General features: G+C 43.4%; 1 protein-coding gene across 1 annotated transcript in view; it reads left to right on the forward strand.

Annotated features, from left to right (window-relative positions):
• The window catches only part of CDH22 (cadherin 22), a 426,692-nt gene that overhangs the window by 99,824 nt on the left and 298,995 nt on the right, over positions 1-27,873 (forward strand). The gene's annotated exons all lie outside the window — the stretch shown is intronic.

Consider the following 27,873-nt stretch of genomic DNA (forward strand, 5'->3'; position numbering starts at 1 on the left):
AGTGTACTATGGTGTCATTTCTGTGACAGGTCAGTGTCTCACGATACTGCACATTCCCTAATGAAACTAGAACAGGCAGACATATCAGTCCCAGGTTCAGTAGAGCCCTAAACCGTGAGGCTATGGCAAGAGATGGACCACACTGTCTTCAAACACCTGCCTCTTGTCAGTATCAGAGATGGACCCTCAGAATTGTCCCAGTATGGAGATGGTTTTAAAGGGTTTCTGTCCATTCGTATCTTGACTTTGCTCAACCCAACCCCTTACACAGGTGTGTTCTAGTAGAGTACACTTCATCATCCCATCTGCCTGGTTACATGCCTCAGTCTGGATTAATGTTTATGCATTTTGGTGCCTTGCTCCCCCGCTGTGTCCTCCCCTCCCCTCCCACGTGCACGTCAGACTGAATTTGTAAAATGAAATAAATATTGACATGGATGGGATGTTATTCAATTTGTCCTGATCAGTGGGCTGCAGTGAATTCTGACAGGGCAGAGTGTAAAACATAAGCTCTGGATGTAATTTCTACTGTCAACATGATGTAGAAGGTGCCTTCGCCAAATGCATACCGACAAACCGAGCAAGCAAAGGAAACGCTCTGGGGAAGGGGGAGGACGTGAGAATATGAGGGGGTGGGAGTAGAGGGGAGGGTACAGATAGAGAGGGAGGACAGGGAGAGGGAGGAGATTTCCATTTTGGGGTCCTGCAGCTGAGTGACATCTAATCAGAGCTGATGCTGTGAACTGGTGTGTGAGAGTTTTCATGTGAATGTGATGTGTGTCATAGTACTGGGGGGGTGGGGGGAGGGAGGGGGACGGGCAGCTTTGTCAATCTTCCAATGAGACATTTTTTCAATCAAAGCTAAACCTTCCTGAATTAGTTTTGTGAAGAAATATTCACTTCAGCTTCCCCAGCTTTCACCTGGAAACACTCAGCTGTGGCCACTGGGATTTCAAAGGATTTTAGAGTCTCTTCAGCCCAGTTATACCATGCTGAATATTGATCCCTCCCCCCCCAAAAAAAAAAAAATCTAACAGCATTTCACCTGTCATTTCAGGATACATTAGTATTTAGAGGAAGACAGTGTGTGCTAACACCAAAGAAATGAAACAAATCCTGCACAGGATAAAATGAAATGTTAAAAACGTGGGAGATCATTTCAAAACAGGACACCTGTGTCTCAGTAGCAAAAAGGTGTCCAGCTCATTGAGGATTCTGGGTATTTTAGTTTACAACGGAGAGGGTCAATGTGCACAGCACAAGCAGTCCAGAAAAAAAAAAAAAGCACTAAGGGATCTCAAGAGTGGAACAAGTGTGCTTTATTAATGACCCGACACGGGCCGTGTTTCAGTGTGACTAATGCCTGCCTCAGGGGTCAATCCAAGCAATACTAAGTGTGTGAGTTGTTGCTGTGGCTGAACACCGTAATAAACTGCTCTAGCAAATAAATAATGGGTGACTGGAACGGTAGCAGAATATCAAAAAATTGCACGAAAATGGGGTAATGTCGTTTGCCATTCTTTGTGTTATCAATAGAAATCAAACAAAATAAAACATGGAAAAGAAAATAAGATGATACCTTTTTTATTGGACATAACTTAATACATTTCTTGATTAGCTTTCGAAGGTTGCCCTTCGTCAGATCGGAAATAAGCAAATGTGCTAGCTGACAGTGTATATAAGTGAAAACCTTCAAGCATTACTATGACAGTCTGACAGGGTGGGAGGATGGGGGTGGGTAGGAGGTATGCATGGGGACATCAAAGCATATCATTGATATTCTAACAGGATGGGTGTGGATAGGTGAGGGGTGGGGTGATCAACAGAGACATATAGCTTTTTGGTTTATAATGGGCTAGGAACCCCAGGTCCTATATTTTAACACCCAACAGAAAGGACTTAACAAGGACCTGGGGTTCCTAGCCCATTATAAACCATAAAGCTGTATTTCTCTGTTGATCACCCCACCCCTCACCTATCCACACCCATCCTGTTAGAATATCAATTATATGCTTTGATGTCCCCATGCATACCTCCGACCCACCCCCATCCTCCCACCCTGTCAGACTGTCATAGTAATGCTTGAATGTTTTCACTTATATACACTGTCAGCTAGCACATTTGCTTATTTCCGATCTGACGAAGAAGGGCAACCTTCGAAAGCTAATCAAGAAATGTATTAAGTTATGTCCAATAAAAAAGGTATCATCTTATTTTCTTTTCCATGTTTTATTTTGTTTGATTTCTATTGATAACCTTAAGAGTGGACTAACACGGCTACCACACTCCTCCATTCTTTGTGGAATCTTCGTTATAGAATTCCTGCTTAGCGTGATTCTTCCTGGCACCTAATTTTGGCACTCTTTCTTGAATCTATCGCTATGTGTTCACCAGTAACCAGTGAACGTATAATTTACTTCTCTGTTTATTTTTAAAAAATTATATATGGGCGATATTTGAACCTTTTAAATTATTAAACAGCCAGGGACTATCCCACTAATTCTCTAAACTCGGTCTATGATTTTAGGCTTAGGGCCAGGTTCTATATATGGCACCTAAGAAATCCACGTGGAACTCAGTTTTGCCTAAGCGTATTATATAATTTGCATAAATCTTATAGATAATACACGTAGTCAGTCAATATCATCATGCCTAAATCTGTGCATACCTATTTACACCAGCGAAAACTTGGTGTAAATCCTGGCACTTAGGTTTAGGCGCCATATTCTATAACTACTCGTGTAAATTTTAGAACACCCACAAAATGCCCATAAACATGCCCCTTTTGAACTGCGCGCATTGATTTTGAACTGTGCACTTCACCATTTAGGCGCAGTTCATTATAGAATGTGCTTACCGAGTTGTGCACATAACTTGCAATTATTGTCAATTAGTGCTCATTATTGCTTGTTAAGTGCTGTTAAAATGCTGATTGGCTTGTTGAGCCAATTAAGTTACACATGTAGTTTTAGAATGCACCTGGATTTCAGCACGCAAATCTAGGTACCATATATAGAATCTGGCCCTTGGGCGCACAAAGTTGTTCATGCCAGTGGCGTAGCTACGTGGGGCCACGGGGCCCTGGACCCCCCTGCCGACAACCCTCTCGACCCCTCCCCCTCCCACCACCAACCCTCCACCGCCGCCGCAGGCTACCTTTGCTGGCGGGGACCCCAATCCCTGCCAGCCAAGGTTCTCTTCTTCCCGCGAAGGCTTCGTTCTATTTCTGACGCCCTGCCCCTGGTTCATGCAAGCTATAGAATACTGTAATGTGATATGATAATTAGCTGTTAATTGGTATGAGTGACCAATTGACTAAAATTTGCAATAAGAGGCAATAATTATCAGTTATACGTATAACACTCTTTAGTCGGGATTCTTTAAATTGTGGGTGTCTCTTACTTTTCATTGCAAGCTAAAATTGTGGGTGCGCTAAACATTAGATCAATTTTAGCGTGCACCAAAAATGTGAGCGCGCCTTAGTAAAAGACCCTCTGTGTTTGCAAAATCCATAGCACACGGTTGCAAGGTATAGACCTGCTAGGGGCATGGGTGGATCAGGGGTGTGCATAGCACTTGTGTGCACAGGCTGTAGAATTCTAACAGTTACGTTCGTCGCTGCCTAGAGTTAGGCATGAGCATTTACACCAGCCGTGGAACTGGCATAGGTGCTTGTACCTAGGTTTTTGTTTAATAAGACTTGATAAACCGCATAACTGTGGATGTACAGTAGGATTCTGAAACGGCAGTTGTGCGTGCAGTTGTCATTATAGAATTAGGACCCATTATTCAGTGCTTCTTTAACTGGCCAGGAACATAGCGCTTAACCAGCTAAGCACTAATATTCAGCAGTTAGGTCTTAATGCTAGTCGCTGCTAGATTCTGTATATGGTGCCTGAAAAATCTGTGTGGAAAAATATACACCTAGAGTGATACTTCGGTTTTCATTGATAATCCGTCCAAAAACAATCGGCAAAATCCAAAACCGACGAAAACAGAGGCAATTATTTCCATATGAATCAATGAGCAGGAGAACGCGTGGGTCGCCCTTTGTTTTCACAAAATTAGCAGCGAGGTCACGTGGGCACGCCGACGAAATCCGAGACAAATTTTTCGCGGAAAAAATCGAGGAAAACCGAAACCGACGATAACCAAAGTCAACAAAAACCGAGGTATTACTGTATGCCTAAATATTTTAGAATCAGCTTAAATTTTCGTGCGGTATGTAGAATAGCACTAAGGGGCCCTTTTACTAAGCCGCTTAGGCGCCTACGTGTGCGCAATGAGCGCCAAATTGGAGTTACCGCCCAGTTTACCACGTGGCCCTTGCAGTAATTTCAATTTTGGTGCGCATCCGCTACACGCATCTGAAAAATGTTTATTTTCTGACATTCGGCATCTACGCGTGTCCAATGGCATTTGACATGCGTAGACCATTACTGCCCAGTTACCGCGTGAGACCTTACCGCTAGGTCAATGGCTTGTAGTAAGGTCTCGGACCCAAAATGGATGCGTGGCAATTTTCATTTTGCCGCAGTCCATTTTCGGCAACAAAAAAGAGGCATTTTTTTTGTAGGTGCGCTAAAAAATAATTCTGTGTGCACCCAAAACACGCATATACACTACCACAAGCCATTTTTCAGCACACCTTAGTAAAAGGACCCCTAAGTGGATCTCCACACGACCAAATTGGTCGCATTCATTTAGGCCATGTTTTACTTGGAATAAATCCCAACACTTAAATTAGACACATTGTACCCGATTCTGTGTATGGCACCTCTAAAATTAATGCATGGTAGGCAATCACACCTAAGCGTATTCTAAATACTATGTGTAAATCTATGCATGGTATTTGGAATACACATAGCTGTAGTTCATGCGACTAAATCTACGTGTGTCCATTTACGCCAACGAAACGCTGACGTAAATCCCTGCACTGGCTCATATTTTGTAACAATGCATGTAGATTTTGGAATGCCCATGAAACGCCCATTTCCACACCCATAACCATGCCCCCTTTGGCTTGTGCACATTAGAAGTTAGGCGCACCACAGTACAGAATACGCTTAGCGAACTTTGCTCATAGATTCTAGTTATTGTAGATTAGTGCTCATTATTGCTTAAGTGCTGTCATCGATGCTAATTAGCTTATAATGGCAATTAAGTTACGCACATTGTTATAGACACACTACGCAGGGCCGCCGAGAGGGGGGGGGCAGGGGGGACAAAATTCCCTGGGCCCTGGCCTTCAAAGGGGGGGGGGCCCGGCGCCGGGGTCTCTCTCCTTCTGCTTCCAGGCCGCCGGTGCTGCAGTCCCCGGTCTCCACCTGCCTGCCCTCGGCTTGTCGGTGGCCCCCTTCTGTCTGCCACCGGGCCCCCTGCATTTGGAAAAGGGAGAGTCTGTAGTTGGCAGTACAGCGCCTCGCATCTGTTTGAGAGCAGTGGATCGCCTCGGGCCTTCCCTCACTGTGTCCCGCCCTCATCTGATGTAACGTCCTGTTTCCGCGAGGGCGGGGCACAGTGAGGGAGGGCCCGAAGGGAGGTGATCTGCCGCTTTCACACGGAGGTGAGACACTGCTCGCTGGCACTGCACTGCCGATTTGAATGCAGGGGGCCTGGTGGCGGACGGAGGGGGGCTGTCGATGGGGCTGGGTGGGTGAAGACTGTGGACTGTGGAGCCGGCGGCCTGGGAGCAGGAGAGGGAGGCAACAGTGGTAGCAATTGGGGGGGGGGGGGGGGGGGGGGGGGGGGGGCCCCGGGCCCGGATCAGTCTCTCAGCAGCCCTGGCGCTACGTAGAATCTGGGGATAAGTACAGAGCACACTTCACAGAATACTAGACTAGGTTGGATAGTCCTGACTCCTAACTTTGAGTGCCATTTGTTGAATCTAGAACTCTCTGTGTATATTGAAGGCTGGATTAGAGACAGGGGCAGAGGCAGCTCTAAAAATGATCAGTTTAGTGCAATATTCAGAACTACTATACACACACACATTTTTGTTTTGCAGGACATTATGAGCAAAAGATGACAATCCTAGAAATATGTAGGTGAGCTCAAGGTGCTTAACTTAGGGGTCCTTTTACTAAGCCCATTAGGCGCCTATGCATGCCCAACGCGTGTCAATTTGGAGTTGCCGCCTGGCTACTATGAAGCCTGGGTGCTAATTTCATTTTTTAAATGCGTCGTCTACGCTCACCGTAAAATAATTTTTCTTTTCCTGCACGTGGTGGAAACTGCACGGTAACTGTCATTCTATGCGCATATATGATTACCGCACGGTTACTGCGTGAGACCTTATCACTGAGTCAATGGCTGGTGGTAAGGTCTCAGACCCAAAATGGATGCACGCCACATTTTATTTTGCCGCACGTCCATTTTCGGCAAAAATTTTTAAAAAGCCCTTTTTTACAGGCGCGCTGAAAAATGGATATGTGCGCACCCAAAACACGTGCCTACACTAGCGCAGCCCATTTTTCAGCACACCTTAGTAAAAGGACCCCTTAATCCGCTAACTGCACTGGCTGAAAATCCAGCCCTGTTTTCAGCTCTGCGATATTCCTGGACCAGGCTGAAACTGTGTTATACATCCGAAGTGTATATATATGAATACATAATTATATGCTATAGATGGAAGTGCATAAATGCTTTTTGTAGATTTATTCCTGATTACATGCATTGTACACAGAACCTACCTTTGCACTTCATAGTTTAGAAACAAGCCTGTTTGTTTATCCAGTGGTTTGCATTATTAATTACAAACCATCTTTCTGTTTTCTGCGAAATGAAGCCGTCTCAGGCAGTGGGTGTTCATTGTTTTGTTGCTTTCCATTTTTACGAGAGGATGGGGAAATATTAAATCTGAGCAGTTTGCTGTGCAACAGCTGAACCATAGATTTTTTTTTTGTGTGTTTCTAAACTGTAGCCCACCAGAGACCGAGGTGCAAGTCCATCCGGCTCAGAGCATATTAACTTGCTCTTCATAAACTTCCACATCCCGCAGGCAGGAATTTTCCTCCCTTACCAAGTTCCAAATTTCCAAGTTTATTAAGGTTTTTACTACCCCGCTCTACAGGAACTCCTTCAGAGCAGCTTGCAATCAAAAATAGAGAAAAACAGAACAAACAAACAAAAAAAAAATGAGAAGACATCATGGCAGTTGAAATGTAATGTAGACAAATGCAAAATGATGCACATTTCATCTGAATCATAGCTATCTGATCTGGGGTCCACCTTAGGAGTCAGCACGCAAGAAAAAGACCTAGGTGTCGTAGACAATATGCTTAAATCTTCTGCCCAGTGTGCAGCATGGCCAAAAAAAGCAAACAGGATGCTAGGAATTACTATGAAAGGGATGGTAAATAAGACGAAAAATATTATAATCCCTCTGTATCACTCCATGGTGCAACCTCACCTTGAGTATTGCTTTCAATTCTGGTCACTGTATCTTAAAAAAGATATAATGGAATTAGAAAAGGTTTAAAGAAGAGTGACCAAAATGATAGAGGGGATGGAACTGCTCCCTTATGAGGAAAGGCTAAAGAGGTTAGGGCTCTTCAGCTTGGAAAATAAATGGCTGATAAGAGATATGATTTGAGGTCTACAAACGCCTGAGTGGTGTAGAATGGGTAAAAGTGAAATGATTATTCTCTTTCAAAAAGAACATAGACCAGGGGACACAATGAAATTTCATGGAAATATTTTTTCACTCAAAGAATAGTTAAGCTCTGGAACTCGTTGCCGGAAGATGTGGTAACACCAGTTAGCGTATCTGGGTTTAAAAAAGGGTTTGGACAAGTTCCTGGAGGAAAAGTCCATAGTCTGCTATTGAGATGGACATGGGGGAACCACTGCTTGCCCTGGGATTGATAGCATGGAATATTGCTAGTAATTGGGTTTCTACCAGGTACTTGTGACCTGGATTGGCCACTGCTGGAAGCAGGGGTCGGAGGGGAGGAACTCAGATTGGACAGAGGGTGGGGAAAGACAACAGGAGGGCTACAATATGCCTCCAGGACACTCGCTGGTTAAAAAATAATGTCAGGGATTTTAGTAAAAGTGTCTGAACAAATGAGTCTTAAGATCAGTATTAAACGTATCCAATGAGGACTGCACGCGAAGGGATTCTAGGAGGGAGTTCCACAACTGAGCACCCTGGACAGAGAAAAATCACATGTTTCATGTGTTTGTAAACTATTTCACAATAACTGGGCATAACTAGCTGGTTATGTTGCACTGATCTAAGAGTTCTGGCTGGACTGTAAGGAGTAAGAAGACATAGAAGGTAGGGAGGTTCGCCATGAGTTGGGATTTTGAAAACCAATAGTGATACCCTATAGGTTATACGGTGGATAATTGGGAGCCAGTGAGCATCTTTGAGGTGAGGGGTAATGTGATCGTATTTCAAATCAGATGGATCGTGGTATTCTGAAAAGTCTATAACCAGCAAAGTTTGCAGTTTACAGTTTATTCATGACTTGATATACTGCCAATTGGCATGTGTCTTAGTGGTTTCCAATGCATACATTAAGTAGGAGTTTCATAGAAGAAGGAAAAGACCTCCATCATCTATTATATAAAAAAATAGATAGTAATACAACTTACTGCAGGGTCCTGGACAGGCCAAACCACCCCCCAACCCCTTGTCCATCAAATACAAATAAATCTTGTAGTGCATTAAATGCACAAGAATAAGATATGTTTTGAGATTCCTTTTAAAACACTGAGAATCAGGATTCCATTCAAAGTGTAATTTATTTCAGGTTGTTGGACCGATGACATGGAAAAGACAATTTCTAATTTTGCCTTGGTGAATATATTGGAAAGACGCAACCACTAGAAGGTTCTGCTGTACTGAGCAGAGAGCCCTAGTTGATGAATAGTCGTGATGGAAAAATGGTAAGCTGTAATCAAAATTTTGAAAGTAATAGGAAGCCAGTGTTGTACTTTCAACCATGATGTTACATGGTCCCATTTCTTCACTACGTTAATAAGCTTAGCTGCAGTGTTTTGGATAACTTGCAGATGACAAATATCTGATTGATGAACACTGGACAGTAATGACAGTAATGAATTATAGCAGTCGATATTTCTGATAACAAATGAAAGTATTAATGTTCTGAGAGAATTTTCAGAGAGTAAAGTTTTAATTGAACATATTAACCTCATTTTATAGAAGAATTTCTTGGAGATATATGAATTATACGATTTAGAAGACAGCTCATCATCCAGTAGAGTCATTAAAGTAGAGGAAATCATGACGGAGGAACCTGCAACTAGTATAGGGGAAACTTTTAATAGATGAGTCTTCTGGTTAAATATCATAGCCTCGACTTTAAGCTCAAAGACAGGAGAGGTGCATCAGCTTTTCAGATTTCTACAGAGCATCTTCGGGGCTTTGAGAAGCGTAGAACCTGTGGTGTGCAAAAAAAAAACCTGCACCCAGATCATGATAAGGCAGGTCACAAGTACACAATAAAGGTACGGCACACTGAAGGGTTCTTTTATGCTAGTGTTTTTAGCGCACGCTAAATGCTAGAGATGCCCGTATATTCCTTTGCTAAATATACTGGTGAACATCAAAGGGTTCAACAGGATATTCATGGAGAACTTTCTATCTTTACAAAGTTCTCCGTGAACATCCTGTTGAACCCTTTGATGCTCACCAGTATATTTAAGGATTGACTCTATTACTAGTTTCCATTTTGTGTCTCTCCTTTGGAGATTTTTGATAGTGTTTATTCATATATTCCTTTGGGCATCTCTTGCTAATTATTAATGCATGCTAAAAACGCTAGCAAAAAGGACCCCTGAGTGGGAAAGAAATAGATTGGAGCTTACCTGCTTTCTAATGGGTAGAACACAAGCCAAATCCAGAACCACCTGGTCTAACATTTGTTTAGAATTACAAATTAATAAATGAAAGCAAAATAAAAGGGATATGTTTTATTGGACCAGTTGAATACATTTTCCAACTAGCTTTGGGGAGCTAAAATCCTCTACTTCAGGGCAGGACAACATGAGCAAAAGATGACAATGGTAGAATGATGTTTTAAAAATTGAGTGGAAATAGCATTTTTATTATTTCATATTATGTTGTTCTTTTGTTGTTGTTTGAGATTATAGGTGATTATTATGTATATTTATTGTACACCACCTAGACTGGTAGATAGTGCAACTTATAAGAATTTTTAAATAACATAAATGAATACTGTAAGAGAATCATAAACGCATTCCAAAGATTGTCTGAAAGGTTGAAGGTAGGGGACAGAAGGAGAGATGGATGGGTGATCAGGAAGTGACAGGACATAGAATTTTATGGTTTATAATGTGTTAGAAAACCCTACCATTTTGTTGCATCCTTTCTTGATAGTTGGGTGTTATGGCTATACTCTGGTCCTGAGAAGTATTTTCCCTACAACGGTTGATCTACTACTTATCATTTCTATAGCGCTACTAGACGTACGCAGCACTGTACACTTGAACATGAAGATACAGTCCCTGCTCGACAGAGCTTACAATCTAATTAGGACAGCGAAACAGGACAAATAAGGGATAAAGACAAAGGGTAGCAAGATTCCGGAATCCCAAAGAGTAGCAAGATTTCGGAATCCCAAAGAGTAGCAAGCTTCTGTGCAGAGTCCCAATGAGTAGCAAGATTCCGGAACCCAAATAATAGCAAGATTCCAGAATTCCAAAGACTACTACTACTTATCATTTCTATAGCGCTACTAGACATATGCAGCGCTGTACACTTGAACATGAAGAGACAGTCCCTGCTCGACAGAGCTTACAATCTAATTAGGACAGACAAACAGGACAAACAATAGAAAAGGGAATATTAAAGTGAGGATGATACTTTGCAGCATCCAACCTAAAAGGGGGGGGGGGGTTAGTCCAATAAACAGACATTAGATTCCCTGTTACCTACTGATACCCATCTCCCCTCCCCCAACCTTTTCCCCTTTGGCTATTATCAGAATGCTTTTAAAGATTCATGCGTATATCTTAGTACTGTCATCTTTTGCTTGTGAGAAAATGCTGTTTTCCCGTATATATAAAAGCTTTTGTAAAATGACCCAGCTAGTATGTGCAGTAACAAGAAGGCATAGGTGTGTCTTGTGGTGGAGTTTGGGAAGTGGGTGGGCAGAATCTGATTTATGCTAAATTCTTATGGGGGCCCTTTTACTAAGCTGCATTAATTCCTAATGCAATAAAAATGGCCTAATGTGGAATGTACTAAAGCTTCCCTTGTTAGTTTTGCCACCTGCATGCAGTAAGGGGCCCTTTTTTTAAGTCGCATAAGCATCTACACACCCAATGCACGCCAAAATGGAGTTACTTCCTGGCTACCACGTTACACTTGTGGTAATTTTATATTTGGCGTGCGTCCGATACGCACGTCCAAAAAATAATTTACCGCCCAGTTAGTGTGTGAGACTTTACCGCTAGGTCAATGAGCTGGTGGTAAGGTCTATGACCCAAAATGGACACATGGCAGTTTTCATTTTGCAGCACGCCCATTTTCGGCAAAAATTTTTAAAAAGGCATTTTTTTTACAGGCTCGCTGAAAAATAGATCTGCGTGAGCCCAAAACACGCGTCTACACTACCACAGGCCATTTTTCAGTGCGCTTTTTTAAAAGGGCCCCTAAGTGAGTGGTATTTTTTTTTGAAGGGGCGTGTCAGGAGTGGAGAATGGGCATGGAATTTCAGCTGACATTAGCGTGCACCTAGGCATCCAATGATCAATTCCCTATGCTAATCTGAAACAACATCGTAAAAATAGCACCAGAACAGCATGGGGAATTAACTTCCCCATGATCAATGCTAAGAACATTCAAATTTAGGCGCATTATTAAAGTTGATCATTAGGGGAAAGTGCGGGAGGATTGTTCCTGGGCAAGCACTCGGGCACAATCATCCCGCACTTGTTTGACAGGTCTGGGCTGTAAAAACAAAAAACCCTGGTCCTGTCAAACATTCGGACACCCCCACCCCAGATACTGTGCTATTCCCTCCTCTGTCATTTAAAAGGTATGGGGGAGGGTTCAGGGCTGCTAGACAGGGTTTAAAAAAAGGTTTTGGTAATTTCCTAAAAGAAAAGTCCATAAGTCATTATTATATGGACTGGGGATAAGCAGCATAAAGTTTGTTTTTTCTTCTCGGAGATCTTTCCAGGTAATTGGCCACTGTTGGAAACTGGTCTCTGGACTTGGTGGACCTTCAGTCTGTCCTAGTATGGCAATGCTTATGTTTTTATATTACGTTAGGTGCCGTGTTATAGCCTACTGCCATTCACACACCCAGCTGCCATAAATTGGGTGTCAGAGTTTACTCCAGGTTTTGGCAGACGTAAATGCTGGCACCCAAAGTTAGCTCATAAAAATCAGGATGAGGTTTCAGAATGGAATAAACCGGAAAAGAATCTCTTTTTTAGCATAAGAACATAATTGCATTATTGATTCTTAACAAGGATTATTTAGAGCCTCACCAAAAATCTACCAAAGCACTGACATTTACTTTATATGCTAATGAACTTGTTGACATTAGGAGAATTTTGTAGTCCAAAGTTAATCAACATACATGACTTAGTGCAAGGACCAACCTTTAATTCAGTGCTAAAGTTAGACCGTTGTTATGCTTTAACATACCAACAGGCTTATTTTCGAAAGGGATCGCCAGCGATCTTCCGACACAAATCGGGAGATCGCCGGCGATCTCTCAATCCCGGCCAAATCAGTATTATCGAAAGTCGATTTTGGCTGGGCCCAATTGCTTTTTCGTTGCGGCGCCGGCCAGCCTTCAAGGGGGCGTGTTGGGAGGGTAGCGAAGGCGGGATGGCCGGCTTCACCTTATTATGAAAACGAAAATGCTGGCTCGAATGAGTATTTCACCGGGCGGACTTGGTCCATGTATTTTTAGGACCAAGTCCCAAAAAAGAGCCCCAACTGACCAGTTGGCCACCGGAGGGAAGCGGGGATCAACTCCCCTTACTCCCCAAGTGGTCACCAACCTCCTCCCACACACACAAAAAAAACATTAAAACATTTTTTGCCAACCTGTATGCCAGCCTCAAATGTCATACCCAGCTCCCTGACAGCAGTATGCAGGTCCCTGGAGCAGTTTTTAGTGGGTGCACTGCACTTCAGGCAGGTGGAACCAGGCCCATCCCCCCACCCCTCGTTACACTTGTGGTGGTTAATGTTGAGCCCTCCAAAAAAAAAAAACCCACTGCGTCCACATGTAGGTTCCCCCCTTCACCCCTTAGGGCTATGGTAATGGTGTAGACTTATGGGGAGTGGGTTTGGGGGGGATTTGGGGGGGCTCAGCACACAAAGGAAGGGTGCTATGTACCTGGACGCTAATTTTGTTTTTTATTTTAAGATTTTTAAGTGCCCCCTAGGGTGCCCGGTTGGTGTCCTGGCATGTCGGGGGGGGGGGGGGGGCAGTTCACTACAAAATGCTGGCTTCTTCAATGGCCAAATGCCTTGCATTTTGCCGGGTTTGAGATGGCCGGGTCCAGTTTCCATTATGGCTGAAAATCGGAGCCGACCATCTCATCTAAACCCAGTGATCCGCTGGCGATCCTATTCTAAACCCAGCGAGCGATTTGGCCAGCGCCAAGCATATTTCAAAAATACGCTTGGCTCCGCCCGCTTACAGTGCCGGGCCCGAAGATGGCTGGCCATCAATTTCGCCGGCGCCATTCGATTATTCCCCTCCAAATGATCCTTCGTGGTTTTTCTACCATAGCATGGTGATATTTGATTTTATTTTACCTGTCCACTTTTAAAGGACACATTTTATTTCTTTTGGTCTCTGCCGATAGATTTTAAGAAAGAACTTTGAATTGTTAAGGCAATAGTGAGGGATACTGAGAAGGTTCTTATGGCAGTGCTGTGTCTGTGGTATGTTTATATGACAATCAAAGCATGCAAGACTTAGGGAACGCTTTTATTGAACCATGGCAAGTTTTTTTGTGTATTAGTTGCAAAGCCTATGTGTTAAATGCAAGAGTCATGTGCAGCATCTGCCCCACATTTACCACACAGGGCAACACTCACCACATGCTACCATGTTATATGCAGTGGCAGATAACGCAGATGCTACTACACGTGATGTGGTGTAATAATAAATAATATAACCACAGCACTGCCATGGCAATGAATCCTCTCCCCCCCCCAATACGTCATTCCCCACGACACCCCAATCTCTGATGCCACCAACACCCCCCCATCTGATCTTCCAGGCTCAAACTTCACCCCCTGAAGTTCCAAACCCTGTCCCTGGGCCTAAACGTTTCCCTCCAATGCCAGATCCTCCCCTCTCTCACTCCCTCCTCATGAGGCATACAGTACCAGAATGCAAATGGCCACTGGGACTCCTAGTAGTAGTCTCAGAGTACTAGCACTAGGGGACATCCTTATAGAAGGGTACACCTTAGTGGCAGAGCTGCAAGACTATTGCTTGGGGTCATGGCAGCCATTTTGCATCCCAGCACAGTCCTGAGTGGAAGCAGAGGGGAACTGCTTCGGCCCAGGTCCACTGACCTATCAATTCAGACCCCTGGGTAGGTCCCAGAGGTATCAGGGGGTAGGAGAGGATATAACTGTGTGGAGGAAAGAGTTTAGGCCTGGGGGACAAGGTTGAGAACTTTGGGGGGGGGGGGGGGTAGGGTTGGAGCCAGTGGGATTGCATGTGGGGGTGTTCAGGGAATTGGAGATCAAGAGGTGTTGTTGGAAGAGGAAATTGAAGGTGAGAGGGATCAGATGTTAGGGAGCACTTCCATATCTCCACTGACAGCAACCACACTACAGGAATGCCAATAGTGTGACCGTACTCACTGCGTTCTCTTGAGACGGAAGTAAGTGCAGCTGCACTATTGGCAGTTGTGATCCAGTACTGTGCTTTGCACTAACTGTCACAGCTGGTCACTCCTCTGACTCACCTATGTCATGCCCCAGTTCCTGCCCTTACCTGCGTTAAGCAGCTAGTGCAAGGTTTGTTACCATGCTGCTGTTTTTAACGTGCAGTAGACTTTAGCATTGGTCCATGCTAGCTGCTTAATGCAACTTAATAAAAGACTCCCTTAGAGTAGATCAAGGAATCTACGGTAGATTATATAGGGGGTCTTTCACTAATAGATAAATGTATGCTAATACCTCTTGCTATGTGTATTTTATCTCAGGGCTCATTAACAAAAATGGGCTCTGTGGCAAATAATGCATGTTAATGGCATTAGTGTGTGCTGTTAGTAGTTTGTTTTGAGACCTACTGGACGGTAGGATTCATGATTCATTGATGAGATCACATTTTCAGATGGCGACTTGGGTGGATGCAGAGTAATAACATTCAACAAAAGCATACAACAATAATCCATCCTAAATACCAGTTAACAAAATTTACACCAAATCTTCACTAAACGTAGTTCTGTATTTCCCGATTGTCCATACTAATTTAACAAGATTGAAGTTTAATATTCCTGATTGTTCAAGGTAATCTATCACGATTGAAGTTAATCCAATACCTTTTATTTCTGATTACGAAAATGTACTTTCTTTATCTGTATACCTAATACACTCTCCAGCTTATAATCGAAAGACAAAAACGCCTATATTGCGACCTAAATCGGGAGATGGACGTTTATCTCGCAAAAACGAATAACGCGGTATAATCGAAAGCCGAACTTGGACGTTTTCAACTGCACTCCATCACGGAAGCGTACAAAGTTGACGGGGGCATGTCGGAGGCGTGGTGAAGGCGGGACCGGGGCATGGTTATCACCCGAACAGAGATAGGCGCCTTTCACCGATAATGGAAGAAAAGTATGCGTTTGTAGCTAGAATTTAGGGCACTTTTCCTGGACCCTGTTTTTTCACGAATAAGGCCCCAAAAAGTGCTCTAAATGACCAGATTACCCCCAGAGGGAATCGGGGATGACCTCCCCTGACTCCCCCAGTGGTCACTAACCCCCTCCCACCACAAAAAATGATGTTTCAAAAATTTTTGTTTTTCACCCTCAAATGTCATACCCACCTCCCTGGCAGCAGTATGCAGGTCCCTGGAGCAGTTGTTAGGGGGTGCAGTGGACTTCAGGCAGGTGGACCCAGGCCCATCCCCCCCTACCTGTTACAATTGTGCTGCTTAATGCTTAGTCATCCAACCCCCCAAACCCACTGTACCCACATGTAGGTGCCCCCCTTCACCCCTTAGGGCTATAGTAATGGTGTAGACTTGTGGGCAGTGGGTTTTGAGGGGGAGTTGGGGGGGCTCAACACACAAGGGAAGGGTGCTATGCACCTGGGAGCTCTTTTACCTTTTTTTTTGTTTTGTTTTGTAAAAGTGCCCCCTAGGGTGCCCGGTTGGTGTCCTGGCATGTGAGGGGGGCCAGTGCACTATGAATCCTGGCCCCTCCCACAAACAAATGCCTTGGATTTATTCGTTTTTGAGCTGGGCGCTTTCATTTTCCGTTATCGCTGAAAAACAAAAACGCCCAGCTCACAAATTGTCGAATAAAACATGGACGTCTATTTTTTGCGAAAATACGGTTTGGTCCGCCCCTTCACGGACCCGTTCTCGGAGTTAAACGCCCATGGAGATAGACGTTTTCGTTCAATTATGCCCCTCTCTGTCTCCTTCACCTTAAATATGTATTTCTCTTCCGGAATTGGTAATCACCATTATGGAAAAATGTAAGCCACATTGAGCCTGCAAACAGGTGGGAAATTGTGGGATACAAACGCTGCAAACAAATAAATAAATGTTCTATTCTTTATTGATAGAGCGTTTATTCCACCAGTCAAGGCAATAATAGGGTGTTATGACTTTCAAAAACACATTGCAATAAAGGAGTTTTCAAGACTTTCTGATCTTGGAAAGCTGATGCTCTTTTTTTTGCCCCATTCCAGTTCTTTGGGCTTCCAGCTTAGTGAGAATCAGCAATTGCAAATATCCAGTATCCCCCCCCCCCCCCCCCCACACACACACACACAAACACACTTTAATCTTCTTCTAGCTCCTATTTAGTCCAGCCATTGAAGTTTGTTGGCTTACTCTGGGAGCTGGTATGTATGCACCCTTTATCTTACCAGTAGGTGTCACTATTGTATGATGACCGAGATTCCTTTCACCCAGGAGCAGAGGCCAGATAGTAGTACAAAGTGGTTCTTTGAAAAGTAGCATCACCTACGATGATTCAAGTGCTTTAGGACCAGTATAGCTAGTAGCTCAATCTACATTCAGTTCTGGAATTATATCCATCTTGAAAATATTTCTGGGTTTAATTATAACTAATGAGTGATACAGTGGTATTCTATGAATGGGAGAGATTTTGAAAGGTCCTTATCTCCAAAATGTAACTAACCAGAAAGGAACAGTGTGGGGGCTGGGAGACTACACCTCCCAAGTTTGCCAGAGAAACTGAAATGAAATAATACAAGTTTTAAAGTGTTAGTGGTATTTTCAGGTAGCAATGATATTCCACATGAGAACTGAGAGGAGCTGTGAAATAAACCGAATGTACTCTATAACAAAAATGACCAATAAATTTCAGAGCTTATTAGACTGTTTCACGACTGTTCAGCACCATGAGCTGGACAGCTCCACTGAGGGTCAGACAGCCGCTTCGAAATTAATCAACTTTTTGATGTTTGAAATGTTCTACAAATGGAGATGACTTTTACGTTATTAGTATTTTGAGCACACTTTGATCATTAGTCATTTAATTGTTTCCACATTTTGGTAGAAGTTGGTTACTTGGCCTTACCTTACTGTTAACCGGTATGCAAAATAAGGTACAAAATGTTTCTTAGAAGAATCAGTATTGGCTAAAGCAAAACAAGGCACATATGGAGGCACTTAAAAGTTTGACTTGGTAGCTGAAAAAATCCTTGTCAGTGGAAACTCTGCAGAAAGCTCTTCTAATAGCAGCTTGTACAAGAGATGAGCAGCCATTTTCTGTTATTACTAGGGTTTCATTTGCTAGTAATGGCCCCCTTTTTTTATTACATTTGTACCCTGCGCTTTCCCACTCATGGCAGGCTCAATGCAGCTTACATGGGGCAATGGAGGGTTAAGTGACTTGCCCAGAGTCACAAGGAGCTGCCTGTGCCTGAAGTGAGAATCGAACTCAGTTCCTCAGTTCCCCAGGACCAAAGTCCACCACCCTAACCACTAGGCCACTCCTCCACTGTTGCTACTATTTGAGATTCTACATGGAATGTTGCTACTATTGGAGATTCTACATGGAATGTTGCTATTCCACTAGCAACATTCCATGTAGAAGTCGGCCCTTGCAGATCACCAATGTGGCCGTGCAGGCTTCTACGTGGAATGTTGCTAGTGGAATAGCAACATTCCATGTAGAATCTCCAATAGTATCTATTTTATTTTTGTTACATTTGTACCCCGCGCTTTCCCACTCATGGCAGGCTCAATGCGGCTTACATGGGGCAATGGAGGGTTAAGTGACTTGCCCAGAGTCACAAGGAGCTGCCTGAAGTGGGAATCGAACTCAGTTCCTCAGGACCAAAGTCCACCACCCTGCTAGGCTACTAGGGAGGTAGGCCCTGGGAGGGGGGTACAGGAGGGAGCTTGGATCATGCAGGGATGTGGTGCTTGGATCAGGGGGAGACAGAAACTTTTCATTTTGTGTCTTCTCCCATAATGACACAAGGAGTGGGACCCCCCAAACAAAACAAACATTCTCCTAAAACGACACAGGATACAACAGAAAATGAAACTTTTCTAGCTTCCCTTCGCTGGCCTGAACCCTGGAGACAGTTTGCTTTTACTATCATGCAAAAACAGCTCATTTGCTCTAGGGCTGCATTTCATGTTGGTGGTGCCCAATGATACAGGGAGGTCATCCCAAGTGTTGCAGGCATCGTGTACCCCTGATACAGTGCCACGTTGTCCTGTGAAATTGTACAGATTGCACATCCCTGAAGTCAGCCCTGGCTTTCACTCTCATGTATTTCCTTAACAGTATATTACATTTAGAAAGAAGATTAAAACATGATTATTCAGGAAATATGTGTTATGAGATGTTTAGAACTGTAAGTTATTGTTATTTTTCATTGGTGCAATAGAATTCCCAGGGATTGTCCTGGCCTCTCGATTATTGTGAACTGCTTAGAACCGCGAGGTTTAACGGGATACAAGTCAGAAATGTAATGTAATATGAACCTTGTATTTTGGAGACAACTTGCTTTTGTAGTCCTACAGAGACAATACTGCTGAGAAGCTTAAACCCCAGAGACAGCTCACTTACACCCCAGAGACAGCTCACTTACACAGTCCTACAGAGACTGGTCTACTCAGGAACTTAGAGACAGTTTACTTTCACATGCCTAAAGGGTATGCAATACTGAGCAGTGTATACCCTGGAGATAGCTCATTTCCAGCCCTCTGAAGAGAATGAGAAGCTTCAGATATGACAAACATCTGAGTTTCTTTCTTTCTTTCTTTCTTTCTTTCTCAAAATAGATGATGTGAACTTATATATTCTCCAGTAAAAAAAAAAAAAAAATTTTTTTTGCAACTTCTTTCTAACCCAACCAATAATGTTGAATTTGTATAACAAGAGATTTGGTTTATCTTTCTGTGGGTCCAAAATGTAATGAAACTTCAGCATTTAATAAATGTATTTTAGATTTTACTATCTGATTTGTCTACAAAACTAGGTAATAGATCTGCAAAATTCATGTTGGGAGTTCTGGAAAATATTTTACATGTCATGTAAAGAAAAAAAAAAAGAGAAACCAAGGATGAAAAATGTTTATCTGACACAGATCTCATTTTACCAGCTTTACAAATGTCACCTGCTGTTAACCAAACACCAGGTAAACTTGGAAATTTATAGCACTTTGCTCTGACTGTTTAAAAGTTTGAGAGATAAATAACTTTACTTGCTCTGTTTGAAAAGTCATTCTTTTTAAAAATTGAAGATAATAAATAGAAACAAAGCAAAACAAGAAAAGAAGAGATGATATTTTTATTGGACTTGCAATACATTTATGACTAGCTTTTGAAGGCAGTTTATTATGGGGCAATTCTATAAAGTTCTACGTAGAGATAGACATCACCTACCCATGTGAAAGGCACAATTCAATGACTCTTAGGTACCTATCCAGCTTATTTTTGAAGGAGAAGGGCGCCCAAATCGGCATAATCGAAAGACGATTTTGGGCATCCTCAACTGCTTTCCATCACAGGGACGACCAAAGTTCAAGGGGGCATGTTGGCAGTGTACTGAAGGCGGGATGGGGCCGTGGTTAAGAGATGGGCGTCCTCTGCCGATAATGGAAAAAAGAAGGGTGTCCCTGACGAGCACTTGGCCGACTTTACTTGGTCCCTTTTTGTTCACGACCAAGCCTCGAAAAGGTGCCTGAACTGACCAGATGACCACTGGAGGGAATCAGGGATCACCTCCCCTTACTCCCCCAGTGGTCACCAACCCCCTCCCACCCAAAAAAACAAATTAAAAAACATTTTTCCAGCCTCTATGCCAGCCTCAAATGTCATACCCAGCTCCATCACAGCAGTATGCAGGTCCCTGGAGCAGTTTTTAGTGGGTGCAGTGCACTTCAGGCAGGCAGACCCAGGCCCACCCCCCACCTGTTATACTTGTGGTGGTAAATGTTGAGCCCCCCCCCCCAAACCCACTGTACCCACATGTAGGTGCCCCCTTCACCCGTAAGGGCTATGGTAGTGGTGTACAGTTGTGGGGAGTGGGTTTTGGGGGGCTTAGCACTGAAGATAAGGGAGCTATGCAGCTGGAATCAATTTGTGAAGTCCACTGCAGTGCCCCCTAGGGTGCCCAGTTGGTGTCCTGGTATGTGAAAGGGGACCAGTGCACTACGAATGCTGGCTCCTCCCATGACCAAATGGCTTGGATTTGTTCGTTTTTGAGATGGCCGTCCTCAGTTTCCATTATCGGTGAAAACCAAGGTCGGCTGTCTCTAAGGTCGACCTAAATGTCGAGATTTGGGTGTCCCCGACTGTATTATTGAAACGAAAGATGGACGCCCATCTTGTTTCAATAATACGGGATGCCCCGCCCCTTCGCCAAGGCGCCCTTAAAGATGGGCGCCCAGTTCGATTATGCCCCTCTATGCACACTAGGTGCTCTTCTATAAGGTAGTGCCTAATTTTCATATTACCTAACTGCAAGGAGGACACACACATGGAGAGAGAATGGGAGGGCCATGTACATGTCTCCCAGTTCCACACATAGGTCTATATTTTATATATGGTGCCTAAAAAATCTATGCCAAAAAAAGTGCTATTCTATAAGATGCACTTAAAGTTAGGTGTGGTTTACAGAATAAGGCTTACATCCAGGAATCATGCCTAACTTTAGGCACACTCACATATACAACAGCCGGTTCCCAATGTCTAGTTTCTTATATCATCTCAGTTCGGTAATCAATTAATTTCAGCAATATCTTCTCTATTTCTTAGTAACCTCAGTGGTGCTCATTGCCAATCATCTTTCATAGTAATGGATCTAGCGGCTCACTATATATAGTGACAGCAGCTGGCCTTACGGAATTTAAAGGGGGTTGAACATTATTTTTTTTTTAATGTGTTTTTTTTGGGGGGGAGTTGCCGGGTTCTTGAAGCCTGGATTGGGCGCTGTCGGAGACAGGATGCTGGGCTTGATGGACCTTTGGTCTTTTCCCAGTATGGCGGTGCTTATGTACTTATGTAGTATTTGCTATGACTTGCCTATTATTACTTTTACTTTTAATTGATATTTTTGATTCTTATATATCAAGTACTCATCTTTTTTTAGATGTGTCAGACCGGGGGATTATCATTGTCCGACAGGCATGTTTCGCCCTTGTCCTGGGCTGTCTCAAGGACTGACCCCCTTGGCCGTCTTCAGTGTCAGCTTTGCTCAATGATTAATGGGTTATTTCCCCGCAAAGATGGCCATTTGCAACAGCTGAAATGTGGTGTAAACGTATAAGGTGTGTATTCCCGTTATTCTGTAACAATGTGTTTAAATACTAGGATGGCCCTGTTCCACCTTTGACCCTCCCATTTCTACACCCCTTTTTTTTTTTTTACACGTGTATAAAATTTAGGCATGTAAATTCCAACAAAATCTAATTAATATTAATAATTGCTTGTTAAGCCAATTATTGGCACTGATTGGTTCATTCAATTAAATTGCATGTGTAAATTGGGTGCATACGCAATTTTTGGCAGCTTTTATAGAATTAGGGTGCTAGCCTTTAGAATATTATAAACTATGCTCATCACTTGGCACACATAGGCGTGCCAATTTACACCTACCATTGACATGGCATAAGAGGGTGTTCCAACAAATGGGCATGCCCACCTTGCACTAGTCTACTATAATAATTTGCACCTCCAACGTTCTGAAGCTGACTGCCAGGAAGTTGAAGCCCGGTTCATAATGTCTGAAGCCTTCCAGTGACATCATCGTGTTGCCTGGGAAACCGCGACGCATTTTGTAATTCCATTTAGAACCCTAAGAAGAACTGAAAAGAAAACATGAAAAAGATGCGTGTGTGCTGCTGCAAGTGAGCGGGAGGGAGCAGCAGCAAAAGGAGGCACAACAAGGCACGCCGGGAAGAAGGCCCTCCCTCTTCGTCCTCACACACCCACCTCCGTCAAACTCATACCTGAAGTCGCCTACTAACAAGCCAACAGATTTCCTTCTCCAGTGCCCCTTCCCCTATGATACACAACTTCCCTACTTCTCTCCCTCTGGCCTCTGTATCCGCCTTGCTGGAACCAGGAAATTGCGTCAGAGGGGAGCGCAGCATGTCCAAAATCGAAACTGGAGGAGTCGGTTAACTAACGTCCAATGTCGATGCAGTAGTGTTCCGTAAAAGTATGCAAGGATACCCATGTTAGCTACTTTACAGATATTTATTTGGGGGGGGGGGGGGAGCTCTGTGAAGGTGAGCTTTTGTACTAACTAGCCGTAGTCCGATGGTGATGAGCAGTGTCATGAGGATTCTGCATGTTCTCAGTAGAAAAAGATACAAACCGCTATCCTGAGTGCCTGGGGATATTGTGTCCGGAAGTATGATGGATTGATTTAAAAGAAATAGAGACACCACCTTAGTGAGAAATTTTGGGTGTGCTGTGGATGGAAGTATCTTATTATGCAAAATAGGGGAGGGGGAAGGGAGAGTGGGAGGGGAAGGGGAGGGGTGAGGAGGGGGAGGGGTGAGGAAGAGGAGGGGCACTGGATATCTCAGGACAGAGGGAGAGAGGTAGGGAGGGGGCCCTGGAACCTTGCTAGCGCCCGTTTCCTTTCTGTTGGAAACGGGCCTCTTTTACTAGTATTCTATAACAGAATCTTGGTGCCAAGATGCCATCATAGACCCATCTTGCGCTAGTAATCAAGAACAGAATCATGGTGCCAAGATGCCATCATAGACCCATCTTGCGCTAGTAATCAAGAACAGAATCATGGTGCCAAGATGCCATCATAGACCCACCTTGCGCTAGTATTCTAGAACAGTGCCAAGATGCCATCGTAGAATTGTTGCTAAGTGCCTGGCATTGGGATGCCCAGACTGATGTGCCAATTTATAGAATTGCCCTTAATACCTTCTTCTTCATGTCAGAAATGAAGAAACTCCCATATTTAGTACACAGATAAGATTTTAGCTACAGCACAGCTAAATTCTGGAGAATCTCATAACTGAAGGGTGCAGAAATCATTCAAAACAACTCCTTATAAAGCATTTTAACCTAGAGATGTAAGGAACCAAAATTTTTGACAGGTTCCTAACAAGAGAATGGGATTCCTGCTTTTAATGTGTGTCTCAAAGAGAGAAAAAGTGAGAAATCCTTCTGCAGGTCCCAGTACGTAAGGTGGGGGGTGGGGGGGAGAGTCTCATCATTATCATCATCCTTTTCATGGGTCAGAGAAAGAGAGAGACCCATTTCTTCTGCATATCCCAAATAGAAAGTGAGCAATCCTCTGCCCCTACTGTGAGTCCCAAGGAGAATGAAAGGAATCCTCCTTTGCTCTGTCCATGGTTCTCAGAGAGGGAAAGACCATCCTTTCTCTTATATTGTGTTTGTATCTTGCCAAATCTATCTGTAAAAATTGTCGTAATTGCCTTACATTTGCCCGAGTCAGAAAAAGCCAAGGAGCCTCATCTTCATGGATGTAAGAGAGACCAAGAGAAACCCCCACATCACTTTCATTGATTCCAGAGAGAAAGAATGAGGGACCCTTACCCCTCCTGCTCATCTCAGAGGGTTCGTTTTAGTACACTATTTTACTCTGTGCAAAGACTGTCATTTTGTCACCTATTAAATCGTATTTTTAGCCTGAGGTTCTTGATGGTTTAAAGTGAGTACCTGTATACTAGGCATAATATATAATGACAAGAAATTTATAACTTTAGCCAATCTGTTTACTAGGCAGTTTTTAAGAATCAAAAAATGTGAAATAAGCACCCCTTCATCCAATGAGGTCATATGTATATTTTATTTATTGCTGGTTACCCAAATTGGACTAGGATATTTAATAAAATCACGCATGCTTTAGAAAGTTTAAAACTCCTGAAATCTTAATCCACACAGACTTCAATATCAGTGTGAATAATGAGGATCTAGACTCTGTATAAGACTTTCTGAACACTGGCCCAATTAGTGGACAGATCAACATGCTGCACATCACACATTTGATCAGGTACTTCATTCACACTATCCCCTACAAGTGCTAACTATTGGTAGCATGCAGTTTACCCAGCCACTCTGGTCAGACCTTCATACAGTGGTGTTTAAACTAAAGCTACCCATCTCAAGGAAAGCCAGCAACACTGAAATTATCAAAATTAGTTCATCCAACTACTTACACCAGCCCAGAGCCTGTTAAATACTCAAAAAGATCCAGGAACCTGCTCTTTTTCATATCATAGAATGGACTCATAAGTGTTGCCATACTGGGAAAGACCAAAGGTCCATTAAGCCCAGCATCCTGTTTCCAACAGTGGCCAATCCAGGTCACAAATACCTGGAAGAAACCCAAATAGTAGCAACATTCCATGTAGAACCCCAAAGAGTAGCAAGATTCCATTCAGAATCCCAGAGAGTAGCAAAACTCTGGAATTCTCAAGAATAACAAGATTCCATGCAGAATTTCAAAGTGTAACAACATTCCATGTAGAACCCCAAAGAGTAGCAAGATTCCATTCAGAATCCCAAGTACATCCTATATAATAAAACGCATCTCCAACATTCTGAAGCCGACTGCATGACTGAGGCATTCCTGCTCTCTGTATCCATCTCCTGAGTTGACATCACGTACTTCCGGGTTCGTCACAAGCAGAAGTGACCAACCACATGAGGTTTCTCGGCTTCAGAATGTTGGAGGTGCATTCTATTATATAGGATTGGTCAGTTCCTTGAAGCACAGCCAGAGCTCAGCGTCCTGTACAGTAACGCTCAGACACCAGAGAGAGGGGGGGGGCTGACACCAGAGAGGGGGGGAGGTATCTCTGTCACACACACTCTCTCACACACACTCTCTCTCACAGTCAATGTCTTTCTCTCTCTCTCACTCTCACACACTGTCTCTCACACACTCTATGTCTCACACTGTATCACATTCACTCTCTATGTGTCACACAGTCACTCACACACTCTCTTGGTCTCTTACACTCAGTCTCACAGAGAGTCTGTGTCTCACACACACACACACTCTCGCACACACTGTATCTGTGTGAAACACACACTCTCTCTCTCTCTCTCTCTCACACTGTGTCTCACATACACACTTGCACACACTCTCATTCTCACACACACACTCTCTCTCACAGACACACTCGCAACCAGACTCACTCTCTCTCTCACACACACACACACTTGCACATTCACTCTCTCTCTCTCACACAGTCATTCTCACATACACTCTCTCAAACATACACACTCCGAGGAAAACCTTGCTAGCGCCCGTTTCATTTGTGTCAGAAACGGGCTTTTTTTACTAGTAAGTACATAAGTGTTGCCATACTGGGACAGACCAAAGGTCCATCAAGCCCAGCATCCTGTTTCCAACAGTGGCCAATCCAGGTCACAAGTACCTGGATGAAACCTAAATAGTAGCAACATCCCATGTAGAACCCCAAAGAGTAGCACGATTCCATTCAGAATCCCAAGCACATAAGTACATAAGTGTTGCCATACTGGGACAGACCAAAGGTCCATCAAGCACCCAAGGCTGTAGTTACATTATCAAAGGCAGAACTAGGGACAAACCTCTTTCTCTGAGCTACTCCCTTATATATCCTAAAGATCCTCCCAGGTCCTCCAGTCACTCCCCTAATGACCTGCTAACCAGAGCTCACTCTATCATGTTCTTAAACAAACCATGGGTAGCATTTACAGTGCTCTAACTGTAATATGCAATCCACACTCATTCTCTACCCAAGACCCTCCTAGCTCTCGCCCCTCACCCTAACACAACATGCAGTAAATGCACAAATTAGTGTGCGCTAACCACCATGCCACTGTGGAAACAGTTGGCGTGCTTGTGCAAAAGCAGTTAACATGCGCTAATTTGCGCGTTAGGGGCTGGTCAGTAAATAGCGCACAAAATTCAGTAGGGAACAAAAAAGAGGGTTCAATGGTACACAACACCAAAAGAAAAAAAAGTACACGGGTTTTTTTTTTTAATTGTCACGCTGTTACCGTTTAATTTGTATTTACCATCGCTGTAAGTTTGCTTACACAGATACACTAGAGCCTTCTATAAGCAGCCATTAATAGGATCACTGAAGAGAGCAGTCTGTTCCTATTTGCTGCTTCTACTCTCGAGAGCATTAAGACTATTAGATCCCTGAGGCAGGCGTTGTTACGCCGAAACACGGCCTGTGTCGGGTCTCTATGAATAAAGAATTCTCAATTGTTTCCGGTCTTGAAAGCCCTTGCGCTCAAAATTCAGTGTCATAAAATTAGTGTTGAATGGTATTCTATAATGGGTTTTTCTGGGATCGACGCCCTTTATAGAATAACGCATAACGCTGGGAACCTTGGACACAAGGATTTACGCCAACTGAAATCTGGTGTAAATCTTGATGTGTAAGTTCGGCACGGATCCTCAGTATTCGGTAATACTGTGTGCATCTTTAGTGAATGCCCCTCCCATGGCCACGCCCCTTTTTCATTTGCACACTTAAGATTTGCACGTAGATCTTTATAGAATAGTGCTTAGCATGATGTGCACGTGTCTAAAATATTGCCACTTTACACCAATAAGTGATTGCTAGCACCCAATTATTAGCGCTAATTGTCTCATTAGCTGATTTAGTTGCGCACGCATCTCAGGATAGCGTGCAATTTTGCTCGCAGAAATTTGCATGCCGTTTATATAATCCTGCCAAAACTGCTTAGCACACTTTAGTAAAAGGGCTCTAAAATGTGTTTTTTTTCTGCTCATATTTGTTTGATGACATCCAACGATATGTCAATGCACATGACCACCCATCCCTACCACACACACTCATTCTCTCTCTCTCTCTCTCTCTCTTGATAAACAGGTAGAGTCAGATTTTCAAAAGGTTAATAGGATAACAGAAGCTTAAAATCCACACTTGAACAAGTCCCGGCATTAGCTGCGCAGCTCACAAATTTTCTAGCTCCCCCTCCCCTAGGTGTGCGTACTTTAGACAACTCTCCGAATGAGCAGCCTGGAGGTATGATCTTTTTTCCTTTTGATGTCCACATTCAGTTTTCAAAAGCCTGGACATCTGAGTGTAGTGATGTTTATCCATATAATCCTACACCAGTGATTAAAGCATCTAAGAAACTCACTTGAGATCAAAGAATATTTATATAGGTTTTTAAAGCTGTATTTGAATTGCCGAGTATTAAT

The sequence above is a fragment of the Microcaecilia unicolor genome, chromosome 8, assembly GCF_901765095.1.
Source record: "Microcaecilia unicolor chromosome 8, aMicUni1.1, whole genome shotgun sequence".
Lineage (NCBI taxonomy): Eukaryota > Metazoa > Chordata > Amphibia > Gymnophiona > Siphonopidae > Microcaecilia > Microcaecilia unicolor.